General features: G+C 48.3%; 1 protein-coding gene across 1 annotated transcript in view; it reads left to right on the top strand.

Annotated features, from left to right (window-relative positions):
* LOC144149899 (uncharacterized) overlaps window positions 1-9844 on the top strand; it is a 29534-nt gene extending 19690 nt beyond the window's left edge. Inside the window, exon 4 of the mRNA XM_077681625.1 lies at window positions 9707-9844. The gene's annotated coding sequence lies outside the window, so the exon portion shown is untranslated. The remainder of the gene's footprint in view (window positions 1-9706) is intronic.
* Window positions 9845-12468: the final 2624 nt, after the last annotated feature.

The raw sequence follows: 12468 nt of genomic DNA on the forward strand, positions 1-12468 counted from the left end.
ATGGTTACTTCCGGAGCAGGACCCGCCGCGGTGGCTCAGTGGCTAAGGCGTTGCGCTGCTGAGCACGAGGTCGCGGGTTCGATTCCCGGCCGCGGTGGCCGCTTTTCTGATGGAGGCGAAAAGCAAAAACGCCCGTGTGTACGAGATTTCGGCGCACGTTAAAGATCCCCAGGTGGTCCAAATTAATCCGGAGCCCTCCACTACGGCGCGCCTCATCGCCTGCGTTGCGTCGGCGCGTTAAACCCGACAATCAATCAATCAATCAATCAAACTTACGGAGCAGGCAGCACTGCATACCTGCATGGGTACAGCAAAGAGCCAGACGAAAACGTGAACTTGACCCTGGAAACGTTCAACGCACGCACCCTGTCTAGTGAGGGAGCTTAGCTGTACTATTAGAGGAGCTCTCAGACATTAAGCGGGACATGATAGGGTTAAGCGAAGTTAGAAGGGCAGAAGAAGGCTTTATGGAGCTCACTAGCGGGCATATTCTATCAAGTGTCAAGGGGACCCCAAGAGAAGAAAGAACACGGAGTGGGATTTTCAATTCATAGAGAAATAGCAGTAAACATGTGGAGGAGTTTTTTAGCATTAGTGAGAGAGCCGTGGCTGTTATTATCAAGCTAATCAAGCGATGCAGGTTAAAGATTGTACACGCCTATGCGCCAATAACCAGCTATGGTGATGAAGCCGTAGACAGCTTCTACGAGGATGTCGAATCAGCCGTGAAAAAGGCAACATCACAGTTCACGATTGCGATGGGAAACTTTAACGTAAAGGTCGGTAAGAAGCAAATGGGAGAAACATCAGTGAAAAATTACCGAACAGACAGTAGCAAAAGTCGAGGAGATACACTGGTAGGACATACAGAGAGAAATAACCTGAGGTCGATGAACACATTCTTCAACAAACAAAAGAACAAGAAATGAACATGGAAAAGTCACGATGGTACGATCAAAAACGAAATTTGCTCCATTTTAAACAGCCCGGGTGTCGTGCAAGACATAGAGGTAGTAAGTAAGATTCGGAGCAGCGACCAATAGGATGGTTAGATGCAAGCTAAGGCTGAATCTCAAAATAGAGAGAACGAAACTCGTGAAACCTAAGAAACCCCGGAGTCAGCGCCATATCACAGGAGTTTAAAATATAACTCTTCAAAATAAATTCGCTTCGGAAAGAGCAGAACGAGGTCAGTGTAGACAGGATAATTGACAGCTTAACATCGGCACTCAGTGAATCAGCAGCAGCTGTGGGAGAGGCAACATGTAGGGAACAAACTGGAAAACTAACTAAGGAAACGGAGCAACTAATTGCCAAACGTAAAAACATAAAAGCGTCAAGTACGGCAGGTCAGATTGGATTAGCCGAGCTGTCGAAACTGATTAGCAGAAGTAAAACGAACGACATTCGTGTATATAACATGGCAGTCATCGAGGGAAACCTGCAAATAGGGGGAAGCTTGAAAGCAACTAAGAGAAAGCTAGCCATCGGCAATGACAGGATGTACGCACTCCGATACGAGCAGGGTAACATAACGCACAACTTGGACGGGATAACGGTAGCAGAACGATTCTACACCACACTGCATGCCAGCGACCTTAGACCAAGGAAAGCTACTGAGAGTACAAGCTCAAATTGCGGTGTCCCACTAGTAACTAAAGAGGAAGTCGGAAAGGCTCTGAAAGGCATGAAAATAAGAAAAGCTGCAGGGGACGACGGCGTAGACGTGGATCTTTTGAAGCAGGGAAGAAATATTGTACTGGAAGAGCTTGCTGTACTAGTTTCGGAATGCTTGAAGACTCAAAAAGTGGCCATAGCCTGCAAAAACGCCAAAATTATTCTCATCGATAAGGAGCGAATCCCGAGATCCTTAAGAATTACAGACCTATCAGCCTGCTCTTACAAGCTTTTTACCAAAGTTATAGTTAACCGCATAGGTGGCATCCGGGACTTCAAACAACACAGAGAGTACGCTGAGTTTAGGCGTCGCTTCCTGTATTTTAAAATGCCAAACGCATCAGCCTGGACCGGCCAACCAAGCCTTCTCCTTCTACTCCGTCCTCTCTCCCCCAATAGGCACAGAGGCCTATTGGGGGAGAGGCCTCTCCCAATAGGCCTTCCCAGCGCTTTAGTCACGTGACGGGTTCATCTTGGGGCGACGCGTGGTGGGAAGTGTCAACGTTGGCAAAACGTGCTCCGCGGTGGCTCTCAGTTTTCTAACGTTGGCGCGAGCGCCACTACTTTGGCAATATCAAAAATCGGTTGCCTTGGAAACCAGACAGAAGCCACTCTCAAATTCAGTTACGGTTGGGTGATCCTGGTTCAGCTCAGGGCCCCACCTTACGACATGTTGGCACTGCAGGCGTGCCACGCCCTCCAATATGGAACCGCGCGATGCGTTTGGCATTGTAAAATACAGGAGGCGAAGGTTTATGAAAGGGTTCTCAACCATAGATGACATCAATGTTCGCAGAAAAATTCGCATCGTACACTAAACCGTTTACATGACATTTATAGACTATGAGAAAGCGTTTGATTCCGTACTCACTGCAGTCGTGCTAGAAGCACTAAAAGACCAGGGAATGGAGGAGACCTACATAAGACTTCTAGAAGGCATATATAAGGAATGCACGGGCTGGATAACCCTCCTTAAGCAATGCGATATATTCCAGATCCGAAAGAAAGTAAGAAAGGGCAATACCATCTCTCCAAAACTATTCACAGCATGTCTGGAGGGGATATTTAGAAAGCTTGACTGGGAAAACATAATGTGAGCATCTGCCAGAACTTTACCTGTTTGCTCTGCACGCTAGTCATCGTCACTGCACTGCCATAGCTGGTCTCCTTCATCTTCGTTCCGTTGGCGCGGGGGATCATCATCAGAGTGTGGTCGGTTCGTTTTGGCCTGGCCTTCGCTCAACGAATAAACGCCATCTATCAAGCGTCCTTGTCCGGCCTATCAAGTGGTGGAGGCCGAGCTTCGTCCACCGTACCTCTCGCAGTGACGTCTCCGTAGAGCTCCGGTCAGGTCAGCGCATGCTGCGCTCTGCTTTAACCATGCCCAGTGACCCCACGGATCCTCCGGTCTGCGCTCCAGCCACCCCTGTTCCCACGTGAACCATCATCAGGCGCCAGCGGGATCCGCCGTTCTTTGCTGGTCTTCGAGGTGATAACGTGGAGGACTGGCTCGACAGTTACAATCGCGTCGACTTTTTAAACAGGTGGGATGATGCGCGGAGGCTGCGCAAACGTGGTATTTTCCCTCACCCAAGTGGCTAAAACGTGGTACCATCAGGTTGACCTTACCACCTGGTCCATATTCACCACAGAACTGCGAAAAAAATTTGGCACTCCTGCCTCACGATTTGCAGAGGCCAAAAGAAAACTAGACCAACGAGTGCAACTTCCAGGGGAATCGTACACATCTTACATAGAAGATGTTTTGGCTGTCTGTCGGCTGTTTGAAAGGTATTTCTCAGGTCGCATTTAATGCTCTTGCAATGCAGAGTCCGTCCACCATCCACGATGTCATAACGATTTGTAAGCAGCTTCAACAACTCAATCTCAGCGCCTCCAGCCGTCCACGTACGACACGCGTGCGGTTGTCGATAGTGACCTGCGGGAGACGATAAGAGCGCTGATACGGGAAAAACTACACGGTCAAACATCGCCCAGTTACTCAGTGGCATGCAGTCATTCCTGGCCTCAGAGATAATTATGGAGAAGCTGGCACGTGCCGCATAAAAACGAACTCGGTGGTGGTCCTGTGGATGCCCAAGTTACCGCGATACCAGTGCGTACTGACGCTCCCCCGGTGCAACATGCCACGATGCGGTCTTGCCTCCCGAGCGTCACCACACGTGTCTGGCTCCAGTGAATCATCATATCGGCCACCGAACGCTTGGCGCGCATCCCGTACCACTTGCTACTACTGCGGTACCAAAGGCCAAATATCTCGCTTCTGCTGGAGGTGACTGCAGAATGTTAGGCAAGCCTACTCTGCAACGATCCTACTGACCACAAGTGACTACCCCTCCATGGCGGTCCCTCTCTCCTCCTGACAGCGTTGAACCTAACCACAGCTCATGGTCCTCAGGACGACGTTCCCCTTCGCCTTTTCGTCACTCTTCGTCTCCGCTTCGCCCATCCTTTTAAACCTCTGACCACCACGCGGGAAATTAGACGCCGCAGTTTTTGGAGGCAGAACTGCGTTGCACGGAAACACTGAAAGTCCTCCGCAACGGCCGTGTAATATGCTTACTGTTTTAATTGAAGGGATTTGGGTTGAAGCACCTGTAGATACTGGCGCCAGCATTTCCATCATGTATGAAGATTTGTGTTCGCGGTTACGGAAGGTTAAGACACCTTATGTTGGTCCTGATTTACGTGGCGCCAATGAAGCCGCCATTAAGCCCTCTGGGTACTGCACCGCACGCGTCTTCATTGACAGCAATCGTCATCACATCCAGTTTGTTATAATTTCTCCGTGTGCTCATCAACTTATCTTAGGCTGGGATTTTTTGTCGTCAGCGTCGGTGGTTACATGTCGTCAACCCGCAATCCACATCACTGAAACAGACTTTGGCTCGGACACACCAGATTACAGTTGGCAGCAGCCGCAGATTTTCTTTTGCCTCCTCGAGACGAGACCATAATTTCTGTCACCTCAGAAAAAGTAATTGACGTTGATGTGGTGATCGCGCGTAAAGTGGACAGTTCGCGCGTAAAGGCGTTTTACTGCCGACATGCCTCGTCCATTTTTCAAGAGGCTCAGCACTTCTCGCGGCCACGAACACTACTTAAGAGCCTATTTTATTTCCACGTGGCAGCACTGTTGGATCTATTTCTTATGGCGAGGCCGTAGCTACCCTCCAGGTTTGTCAAGTCTCAACTGACTCTCCTCCCCGTGATTCGGCAAGCTTGGCAACGGATTTTTCTCCTACAATTAGCAGAGACCTTACGCTGGAGCAGAAGGATGCGTTGCTGTCACTGTTCGACGTTACATCCTCATCACTGGGCAAAGCTTCAGCCGGATGGCTCGCACATTGGATGGCTCGCCCGTATTGCGTTTCCCCATCAGAACGCAGGATAATTCAAGAAGACCTGGATGACATGCTTAGGCGCGACATTGTTCGCCCATCAGCAAGCTCCTGGTCGTCGCCCGTCGTGTTAGTTCGGAAGCAAGATGGGTCTGTGCGGTTCTGCCTGGACTATTGGGCGCTGAACAAAATAAAACGCAAAGATGTGTACCCGATGCCCCGTATCGATGATGCTTTGGACACACTACAGTGCGCAGAATATTTTTCCAGTATAGATTTGCGTTCAGGGTATGCGCAGATTCCCATGCACGAGGCAGACAAAGAAAAATCAGCTTTCGCTACCCCTGACGGCCTCTATGAATTCACGCCCTTTGAATTCACGGTCCAGCAACCTTTGAGCGTATGATAATGTTTTCCGAGGCCTAAAGTGGGCAACTTCCCTGTGTTATTTGGACGATATTGTCATTTTTTAATTACATTTGCTGAGCACCTACTGCGGCTGGACGAAGTCCTCGCGAGCATTTCGAACGCCTACCTCCAGTTTAACACGAAAAAATGCAAGTTCGAAGGCAAATCAATAAAAGTTCTTGGTCACATAGTCAGCTAAGATGGAATTCGCCCCGATCCAGGCAGAATTAACTCTGTGCTCAGCTTTCCCAGGACAAAACGTCAAAAAGAACTACGGAGGCTTCTCGGCTTAGCGTAGTACTTCCGTCCCTTTATTCGGACTTTTGCAACTATTGCTTTACCACTTCACAGACTGTTGGCCACAGCGCTCCGTTTTCGTGGTCACCGGATTGCGAAACCTTGTTCGAGAAGTTGAAGGAAGCCCTAACTTCTGGATCCGTTCTCTGCCATTTTGATGCGACAACCCCAATAATTCTTCACGCCGATGCGAGCGGTCATGGCATTGGCCATTGTTTTGCAGCTCCACGAAAATTCATCAGAGCGAGTTGTCACCTACGCCAGCTGCGCTTTAACACTTGTCGAAAAGAATTATGCCATCACAGGACAGGAATGCCTGGCCATTGTCTGGACTGTACAGAAGTTTCGGCCATATCTGTATGGGCGCCATTTCACTGTGGTAACAGACCACCACGCTCTTTGTTGGTTGTCGTCCCTCAAAAACCTATCAAAACGCCTTGGGCGCTGGGTCCTCTGCCTGCAAGAGTTTGATTATGCCGTTATTAACAAATCCGGGAATTAGGATGCTGGCGCCCTTTCCCGTCGCCCTGTGTTGCCGTCAGAGGACAATGTGCTACCGCATGTTCTAAATGTTTCTTTATCGGTCGCACCTGTTGATCCAGTCAGCGTCCCAGCAGCCTCTCAACTAGCCTCCCTTCAAATATCGGATGGCTACTGTCGCAGCTTAATCGACCTTCTCAATGGTTCTGCCCTCCCACGCAACAGCCGCATGCGGCGCCAGCTCACCAAGTTTCGACTTTTGGAAGGCGTCCTATGCCGCTACGACTATCATTCCATCGTAGACATATGGGTTCCTGTTGTACCGCGTTGTCACCGTACAGCATTTTGACAGCACTGCACGATCATCACACCGCAGGTCATCTTGCATTTTATTAGACTTACGACGGAGTAAAGAGCCGTTTCTTTTGGCCGGGCCTTGCCAACATCGCCGTTAAATACGTGGTCTCGTGTGCTCCCTGTGAACATCGTAAACGCCCAACGGATCCCTCTCCGGGGCCACTACAGCCTCTCCCGTGTCCTTTAACGCCATTCGATGTCGTCGGCATTGATATCTACAAGCCCCTACCAATGCCTGCTGCGGGACATCGATATATCGTCACGGCTGCAGACCACCTAACACGCTATGCGGAAGCTGCCTCTCTTGGTACCGCCCGCGCTTCTGAGCTTGCTGACTTTTAAAGACGACAGTCTTTCTTGGGCTACTTGAACGGGAAAATTTTGGTCTGTCTGCCTGTCCCTCCATTCAGCCAGCCGGCCGAAGTGAACAGATGCTGCGATACTCACAGCCAAACCTAAACGTCGAAGTCCGCTAATGTTCGTACTTGTCAACATTGTTGAACAAGAACAAGACATTACGCAAATATGAGGCAGAAAATCAATAAATGAGTGATATTTGCCGTGTTCCTGTATTCAAAATTTACGGATGTTTGCTTTTTGCGATAGCAAATAATATACTGTATCAACTACAGAAAACCGTCATCTGCTGTTGCCCACGCTACCTGGCGGAATTCTAAAAAATTAAACGGTAACAGCAACGAAAGGTTACAATAGATAGGTTTCGCGTTCCCCTTGGAACGCTCGTGGAGTAGGGCAACGTGGTTCTATAAACATTGTAGTAGGGCGCCTCGATTCACGCGTGTCTCCACTGTACGGCAGCGGTGGCATCGAGGCACCCGACTTGGAGCAGTGGAACGCTGTAAATTTAAATTGACTTGAGCAAACCTCTAGCGTAATATCTTGGAAGGAACGAGACGGGAGAGCAACAGCATGAGAGGCGAGCGGGAAAGAGGAGGGAGGCGTTCACTTGCCAGGGGCGTCAGTATAGTCTGTCGTCTTGCGTCGACATTTGCAACGAAAAGAGCAGATGCGCAGCCAATTTTTTCATTGACAGCCATATTCTTGCGCTATGAGTAGCCTCGGGTGCTTCTCAGTGACCGGGGCCGGAACGTTCCATATCAGCTGATCTTGCATATAAGTGGTCCGTGCTACGGAAACCGTTCACCAGACGACATCGAGTTATCATCCTCAGACTAACGGTAACTGAGCGCTTCCACCACACACTGCCCGACATGATGTTCTTCTACATTCACCCCGACATTACGAACTGGGACAGAAGTATGCCGCTCGTCACCTTTGCTCGCAATAAGGCACTTCAAAGCACCACTGGATTCTTTCCATTCTTCATTGTGTACGGCCGGCCTCCTCCCTCGCTGCTTCATTCATCATTCTTTTCTGCACCCGTATCTCCTTGCGCAACACTTCACGGCCAGTTTCTGACTCGCCTTGCACACTATCGCCTCTTGGCCCGAATGAAAATAGAAGCTTGCCAAGCAGAGCGCAAGTCACGCCATGGCCAGACTGATCCGCCTGTTTCCTTCCAACCAGGAGATAAAGTTCTCCACTCTATCCCTTTACACGTACCAGAATTATGTGAGCACGAGAGTTTATTGATGGGCTTGTTGGTGCATATTAATTTTAGAAGAAACCAGCTGAACATTAAAAACAAAGGACTTAATGTGAACAAAGAAGTCACAGGGGACACTTCTTTGTAAACACTTAGTCCTGTGTTTTTTTTATGTTCAGCTGGTTTCTTCTAAACTTATGTGAGCAGTTCCTACCTCGTTTCATAGGCCCATGCACCGTTCTTGAGAAAACATAACAATTGAATTACTGTGTCGCTCCTCTTTCTGGTTTACGCGACCGCCGCTGCCGCGGCGTCGAAATCGTCCACGTTTCGTGACTCAAGCCATTCGTTCAACGTTCTTCATCCCCTAAATTGCGGCGCGGCCGCCACTTCAGCCGCAGGGGGATATTGTGAGCATCTGCCTGAACTTTACCTGTTTTCTCTGCACGCTAATCATCACGGCATTGCCACAACTGCTCACCTTCATCTTCGTTCCGTTGGCGCGGACGATCATCATCAGAGTGTGCTCGGTTCGTTCTGTCGTGGCCGTCGCTCACCGAATAAGCGCCGTTTATCAAGCCTCCTTGTCCGGCCTATCAATGGGATAAATGATAAACGGGGAAAACGTAAGTTATGTGAGGTTTGCGGACGACATAGCCTTGCTGAGTGGGACTGCAGAACACTTGCAAACAATGCTTGAGAAACTGCAATCAATAATCACGGCCTTGGAGCTAAAATAAATATGAATGAACCTAAAATCATCAGACATAAGCATGCCAAAAACAACCCCCTCAGCTTAGGAAACAAAACGCTAGAAGAAGTAAAAGAATATAATTCCTCGGGCAGATGGTTAGTGCTAGCTGACCCCAATCCCGAGAGAGAAGTCCGGCGCAGAATAGGTGTGGGTTGGGAAGCACTCGTCCAGCACTCCCAAATAAGGAAAAGAAAGCTACCTCTGTCACTCAAAAGAAAAATCTACAACCAGTGCATACTGCCGGTAATGACATGCGGAGCTGAAACTTGGCGCCTTACTAAACAAAAAAGCAAACTGATACTCAACGGACCATGGAGCGAATAGTGATAGGAGTAACGCTCAGGGACAGGAAACGAGAAACATGGATCAGAGAACAAACTAGAGTAGAATATAGCATGGTTCAAATAAAGAAAAAGAAATGGACTTGGGCTGGCCATGTAGTGAGACGAATCGGCAACCGGTGGAAAATTATGGTAACAGATTGAATACCAAGAGACGGGCATAGAAGAAGGGGAAGGCCAGTAACACGATTGAGGTATGAAATACAGAACTTCGAGTGTAAACTGTGGACCAGAGCAGCGCAGGACAGGAGCGGTTGGAAGTCAATGGGAGAGGTCTTCGTCCTGCATTTGACCTGAATAGGATGATGATGATGATGATGATGGTGGTGGTGGGGGTGATGGTGGTGGTGCAGTATGGCGACGCATGTCCGGCACATACGAAAAACTCTCGCACACACTAGTAAAGATTTTTCATTTTGGTGCCCCATTTCTCTCTCCAGGGTGTGCCTGTGTACCTTTGCAGGTAACGAAGATCAAGGCCAGCAGCCGCCCACACGAAACTGCAGTCGAGCAACTGTGCCAGCTCATTCAAGAGGGTACCATGAAAAAAGAAGCCATGGCCACTGGTTGTCGATGCCATTTCCCCTGCTTTATCGTTGACATGCCTCGCTTGTCAGCACGACGTGTCGCACGATTTGCCTCTCAGACACTCTCCACGAATATTTTTTGCCGTACTGTTTTACTCTCGGATGCACCAGTGTGTGCTTCCTTTTGTTTGGACGAACGGCCATTTACTCTGGTGTAAAATATTGTAATTTTTCTGCCTAGAAAGACAAGCTTTCTCTTTGAAAGATTTAGTAATCTGCCGCTTGCAGGCCATTGCCTAATGTGACATAGACGGGGGTTTTGCTTTGAGAGACCAAGGCAGCTGCAGGTGATTCAGCGTTTTTTTGTGTGTATGCCATGCGTGTACTTGTACGCACCGTAAAAATAAATTCAGAAATGTCACTATGAGAAAGCGTCTTTGCAAGTGTATTTCTTGCGCCAAAGGAGGTGCACAAGATCCTGCATCCTTGGTGTTCTCTGGGGGCTTATAGAAGTACACAGAAGTGAGTTGGAAACATTGTCTAAATTATTTGGCAGATTAAAACACTGCGCAATCTATATTCATAGTTTGTGCGGCAGATTCAACACATTGTAACGACGGAAGCGCATCCGAAAGCGCCGTTTTCGTCGCACCATCCTCTCTATCAATTTGCGGACGTCAGCTGCAATGATACCCTGGGAAGTCTGCGAAGCTAAATTTAGCGAATTGATAACATTTTTCACCCGGACAACCTGCGCGTGAACAAATTAAGTGCAAATTTGAAGTATAAAACAGTAAAAAATCACATTGTTGAAGGGTGAGATAGCATGTGAGAAACAGAGAGAAAGAGAGAGAGAAGTAACTTCATTATTTTTATTTAGTAATACACTTGGCCCGGAGGCAATTACAACGGTGGGGTTACATCAAAAATAGAAGAACAACAAAATGTACATTATACAGAATGTACGCAAACTATACACCAGTATTAGGCAGTTTTAGCATATCGGTACCGTGTTTGCGTTACCGTTTACCGTGCGAGTGCACAGCGCTAGAGTTACCGCGAACGGTAACTTACCGGCACACGCTTCACCGTCGCCAGCGGCTTCCGGTAACACGGTAAACGGTAACGCAAACACCCTAACGATATGCTAAAACTGCCTATTGTCACATTGAACAAATTTGCGGATTTAACACCGCAGATCTATAACAGAACACACTTAACAGTAATATCTATAGGCAAACGAAAGTCAACCAGTTTGGTAGATTTTTTTCACAATGCACATTTTCCTTAGGACATCACCCGCTTCAGTTTGACCTCAAACTGCACTGCAGAGTCACTCTGGATAACGGTTGTTGGTAGTGCGTTCCATTCCTTTATTGTTCGGGGAAAAACGAATTGGCGTATGCATTAATGTGAAGTTAAGAGATCCGGAAAATATGTTCACGTGTACCTCTTAGGGTACTGCCTCGTTGAGGTGCTAAGTGTTGTGAGGTTTCTTACAGCTGCCGTGTTCCTGGACATTAAGGGAGCATTTGATAATGTCTCCCATGAAGCCATTCTGGATGCCCTTAAGTCCATTGGTATTGGAGGACGGTTGCATCAGTGTATAGCGAGGTATCTCCGCGGAAGGATGGTTTTCATATCCACACTTGATGGATGGTTTTCATATCCACACTTGATGGAGTGACATCCGATCACCCCGTCACGCGCGGCGTGCCACAAGGAGGAGTCCTCAGCCCTACGCTATTTACCCTGGCTCTCATAGGAATCACTAAAGTGCCCCTTAAACAGTGTCAGTATCTGCCTATGCGGAAAATATGTGCATTTGGATATCAGGTGTAACGCGACTTCACGTGCAAGCGCGGCTTCAGAAAGCAGTATCTGCCACTTTGACGTACCTACGCCGCCAAGGACTTGAAATTTCAACGTCAGAAAGTGCAACATTAGCATTTACCCGAAAACCCATGATATGCTACCTGGTAAAGATCGAAGGAGCTGTTATTCCATGTGTCACGCATCATAAATTTCTCGGCGTGACAATTGATAGAGATCTATCATGGTCAAAACATGTCTCCGAACTAAGAAGGAAATTACAAAGTTTCACACAAATCCTCCAACATATGGCAGGTAAATCATGGGGCCCATCGGTTTCATCGCTGTTGCGCCTTTACCAGGCACTCTTTATTGGCTATTTACAATAGAGTGCCCCTATACTGTGTTACCTTCGGCGATCGTCATTACGCGTGCTTCAGAGTGCACAAGCAAAAGCCCTACGAATCTGTTTGGGGTTGCCTCGATGCACATCAACACGTGGAACGATCGCAGAAGCGCGAGTCTGCCCAATTCAAGTCTACCTCGCGCAAGAACCTTTTCGTGTGCACCTCCGACATGTGACAAGACATGAGTACCATCCACTGTCGAGTGTTTTCAGGGACCGGCCGAATTCAAACTACTCACGAAGTATTTCGGCGCAGCAACATTTGATACCCTTCAGATTTGCAGTTGCCAAAATATCAAAAGTGCCTCTATGGGTTGTACCTGATCTACAGGTGCGGTTGTCGATTCCTGGAATCGGTAAAAAATTCCACAATTTTCAGTGCGATAACTGCATGTTAGCATTCAAGCGGTGCGGTCAAATGGAACTAGAGGCCCCATTACAGACGTCCAGTCATGTGTCGTCGCGATAGGTCAGTTAGGC

Source organism: Haemaphysalis longicornis, unplaced genomic scaffold (genome assembly GCF_048455015.1).
Source record: "Haemaphysalis longicornis isolate Haplotype H1 unplaced genomic scaffold, Haemaphysalis longicornis Haplotype H1 scaffold_8, whole genome shotgun sequence".
NCBI lineage: Eukaryota > Metazoa > Arthropoda > Arachnida > Ixodida > Ixodidae > Haemaphysalis > Haemaphysalis longicornis.